At 41.2% G+C, this 4,490-nt stretch overlaps 1 non-coding gene across 1 annotated transcript; it reads left to right on the top strand.

Moving 5' to 3' along the window:
• The first annotated feature begins 1,979 nt into the window (after positions 1-1,979).
• Trnas-aga (transfer RNA serine (anticodon AGA)) lies at positions 1,980-2,053 on the top strand. Its single transcript has one exon. It is a non-coding gene; the product is annotated as a tRNA-Ser (tRNA).
• The last annotated feature ends 2,437 nt before the right edge of the window (positions 2,054-4,490 follow it).

Here is a 4,490-nt window from a genome sequence, read left to right as displayed (position 1 = left end):
CACATTTCTGTGTGTTCCACATAGACCTGTTTGCCCTTCTGTGGGACGTCTCTCTAGACAGCGAGGTCTGCAAGTTTCCATCAGGATTTAAAAATAAACTGTGTTGAGACTGAAGAAAATGATCACTTCTTCAACTCTCTTATTTACGTTTGTAATGGGCACTATGTTTCAAGGCCACAGAACTCAGGAATTGCAAAGTGGAAATTTCCTTTGTTTTATAAAAATGAACTTCATCATCCCAAATCTCTTATATCAGACACTGTTGCTGACCCACCATGTCTCCTAGGTGTTGTGGAATTATTATTTCAGCGCATGCTAACCCAATGGCTTCCTATTATACCTCTTTACCTGAGAGTTTTCTCTGGCTATTCTCTGGCTAAGGCAGGTGGGAGGGATCAGGGAGCTGACCCAGGCAGGAGCAGATTTAACTAATGACTGACCTATCTGCTCGTTGCCATTGATGGTGGGTGTTTTATTTATTTTTTATATTTATTTTTTAGTTGCAGTTGGATACAATACCTTTATTTATTTATTTATTTATTTTAATATTTATTTTTTAGTTGTGTTGGACACAATACCTTTATTTATTTATTTTTATGTGGTGCTGAGGATTGAACCCAGGGCCTCACATGCGCTAGGTGAGCACTCTACCACTGAGCCACAACCCCAGCTCCAACAGTGGGTGTTTTAGTTGGCTTTTTCCTACACTATAAACAAAAGATCTGACAATTTTTTAGAGGAAGAAAATTTTATTGGTGCTCATGGCTTCAGAGGTCTCAGTCCATAGGTAGCTAGACACCATGACTCTAGGCCTGAGGTGAGGCAGGATACCATGGCAGAAGGGTGTGGAGGAAGAAAGGACATGACAGCCAGGAAGTAGAGACATTTGTAGGACATGTTAAAATACAGATTCCCAGACCCTACCCCAGACCTCAGAACCTCTGGAAACAGGGTTTGGGTGTTTGTTTCAATCAGCTCCCAGATGATTCTGAAGACTCACCAGGACAAAATATAAACTCAAAGACATGCCCCTGCGCTGTGACCCACTAGTTCCAGCTATACCCTACCTACCTATAGTGAATTAATCCATTCAAGTGGATTAATGCACTGATTAGTTAAGGTTCTCATAACCCAATCATTTCACCTCTAAAATTTCTTTCATTGTGGAGGACACCTCATATCTAAACCATAACGGTGGGTGATTACTCAGGGGATGCTCTAAACAGTCTCCCAGGTGTCTCACAGTTTGGGCCCCCATTGTAGTAAACAGTTCATCGACACACCCTTCATGGACTGCTTTCCCCTTGTGGTCTCACATCTCTACTCCCTCACCAGTATTTTATGAGGCCACGTGCAAGATAAATCACTTGCACTAAAATCTGTGCGTGAGGGTCTGCTTCTGGGGTAACCCAATCCAAGACAGCCCCTCTTTCCTCCTAAATACATAAAACTTAATCCAGCCTTGTTCAGGTAAACACAATTATTTTCAAAGTTTTTAGTCATTTCAGATATAAACTTATCAGTTTAGGATTTTCTTCCTCTCCATGTCTCTATATAATCCTGGATCCCAGAATTCAGGGGTCTAGAGAAGGTAGAGGGTTGGAGTGTCAACACTTTGTATGTAGTTAGATTTTTGCTGATTTTCCAGTTTTTACTATGGTATCTCCTACTCTCAACTATGCCTGGTATCTTCATTTTATTCTTTCTGGGTGAAAATCTTTCAGTTTTCAGATGGTACCAAGGAGGAGAATCTGGGTGTCTATTTGCTTTGTAACCAAACTTGACTCATCTGTTTTCAGCATCACACTCAATCCTGCTGCCAATAATACATGAAAAAATTGGGGTTTCTGCTTACCAAAGTAGATTGCTTCTTGGATATTTTTCCCATAGTCAACTTGGGATTCCATTTTCTTGAGTTTCCTGATTTAGTTACCATTCATCCTTCTACTTCCCAGATTCCAAAATGGCAATGGTTGGGCTGGGGATATAGCTCAGTTGGTAGAGTGCTTGCCTAGAATGCACAAGGCCCTGGGTTCAATCCCCAGCATCACAAAAAACAAAAAACAAAAAACAAACAAAAACAAAACAAAACAAAAAAACCCAAAATGGCAGTGGTCACAGATTTTTCTGCCTTTTTATTTTGTACCAAAAATAGCAAAAGAATAGAATAAACTATTCTTTTGCTGTTTTTGGTACATTTCATGGAAGGTTAGAGGTAATTTTTACATTAAGTTCACTATTTAAGTTTGAAAACTCCTTCTCACCAAATACTTCTTAAAACTGTTCAATATGGAAGGCAGCAAGAAGACCACACAGTGACTATCCATCTCCCAGAGCGCTTGTTTTCAGTCCTGGTTTGGCCTTCAGAATCACCTGGGAGCTGATTGAAACAAACACCCAGACCCTACTCCCAGAAGTTCTGATTTTAGGTCTGGAGTAGGGTCTGGGAATCTGTATTTTAACGTGTCCTACAAATGATGCTTGAAGATTATCATAGTAGAAAAACTGCCTACACAAATTGCTGACAGATGGCCAGCCAGATCTTAGTTCACACCTTCATTGCCAGCCTGTGCAAACAGTGAGATGATTTTGAATGTTAGGAAGTGATCTAATATGTGTAGCTTGAATCTGTGTTCAGTGAACCTTCTGTCATTGTTCCTAGTTCTACTCCTTGAGACAGTGCCTCATATGTATGGTTGCTGTTTGTATGACTTTGGAAGCTTCAACTATTTTCATACCTCCCTTTGAGCTCCTCTTTACTTAGGTGCTTTACTAGTTTACTACCTCTTCCTGGAGCAGGTTTTTCAGTTGCTTTACTGTCCTGGATAGCTGCTTCTGGCAACCTAACTCCAGTTTATCAACATCTTTCATGGGAGCCAAATGGAATTCAATATCCTCAGTTGTTGAACTGGAATACAAGGTGGTTGTTATGTCCCTAAAATCAGACTTTACATATATTAATGTGGTCATTGATTGTATGATTTTGCTTTACTTTTATTTTTAAAGTACAGTATTACTGATGGTTCAGTTTGCATCTTGGACAGATGCCCTGTCTCAGTGGATCTTCCATCTAGACCTTTTAAGTCAGGTCCCCCACTGCTACACTCAATAATAAACTCAAACAATGGGTTGAATGGATAAGTAGATGAATATATGATCCTGGGAAGGAAGTGGAAGTAGGAGTTGAAGGGACATTTCTTGATGTTATGGAATTCTGGTGAAGTCCTAAAGGTGGAATAGTAGGTGAAATTAACCTTCACTTTTAAAGAGGGTACTAGAATGAACAAGGTGAAATATGTTTATTTCCCCTTCAAAAGGAAGGTTCTAGACATGACCAAGACAGACTTACTAGGAAATATTAGAACCAACTCAATGGCCATAGACTCCTTCTATGACCTCCGGTCTTTATGAGAAGTCAATATATTTGCAATAATTTTGGGGAAGTCATTGGTAAAGGAGAGCTCAGCTTAGTGGGGGCCTCTATGGTTCCTTTTATAATCCCCCCATGTGGCCTTTCACTTCTGGTTGGTGGCCTGATGAGATGCAGAGTCCTGTGGTCCCATCTTGGTGCAGCCACAGGGAGGAGGAAGGCAGGGGAAACTGGACCAGGGAGATTTATATGAAACGAGGTCTGGAACCCACGTCTCACAGCTTGTGCTCATGACAGAATGGTTACTTGGCACTGCCTGGGATGGCAGGGCGAGGAGGTGAGGACTCCCTGTATTCGGCGTATTTGGTGTGGCAAGCACTGGCAAGTGGAACCATGGGTTGTAGTCGTCAGGTTTAAGTCATCTTGATGGGATCTTAACCCAAGAGGTAAGGGGATTCCGGCAGAAAGAAGGTTGGAATGGATTAGTGGGACAAGAATCAGAAAACAGGGAGACACATGAGGTTATGCAGGGAGTATTGCCCATACCAAAGGACTGCATGGTATGAAGCCTTGTGTGGAACACTTCCAAAGGACTCACAGACATACCCCACCAGGAGTAGGTTGAAAGCCTGATAAACACTGAAGGCCTCTCCAGCCTTCCCTAGTATTGTTAATCTCTCTGGCCTTGTCCTAGAGGAGGGAAGAAGTAAAGGAAGAGCAGGACAGCTCACAGTTCCTTTCTTCACTGCAAGCCCTCAAACCACAGGGTAGGCATGATCTGGAAGGAGAATTGATGCTTTAAATTGCATATGAGATTGGAGTTTTGATTTGGACTGAAATTGCTTTGCAATGGCTAAAATATAAATCATTTCAGAATGAGACTGCTCTTACTGGTGAAAGTGATTGATCTGTCTCAGATGTTTTCTATGGGTAGGACAGTGCACTTTTGAAGAAAAGAATGGATAGATATATGAATCTATTTCCTGCTTGGACTTTAGGTAGCTCAGCATGTTTAATTTGAATTAACAAATGGATTCTAGTTATTGTCCAAATCCCATATAACTGCTAGTCTCTTGGACTCCTGAGAGTCTGTGGTCAGATCATTCATTCATTCAGCTTT

This window comes from Marmota flaviventris, chromosome 2 (genome assembly GCF_047511675.1).
Source record: "Marmota flaviventris isolate mMarFla1 chromosome 2, mMarFla1.hap1, whole genome shotgun sequence".
Taxonomy (NCBI): domain Eukaryota; kingdom Metazoa; phylum Chordata; class Mammalia; order Rodentia; family Sciuridae; genus Marmota; species Marmota flaviventris.
This window is presented reverse-complemented; position numbering and strand designations above follow the sequence as displayed.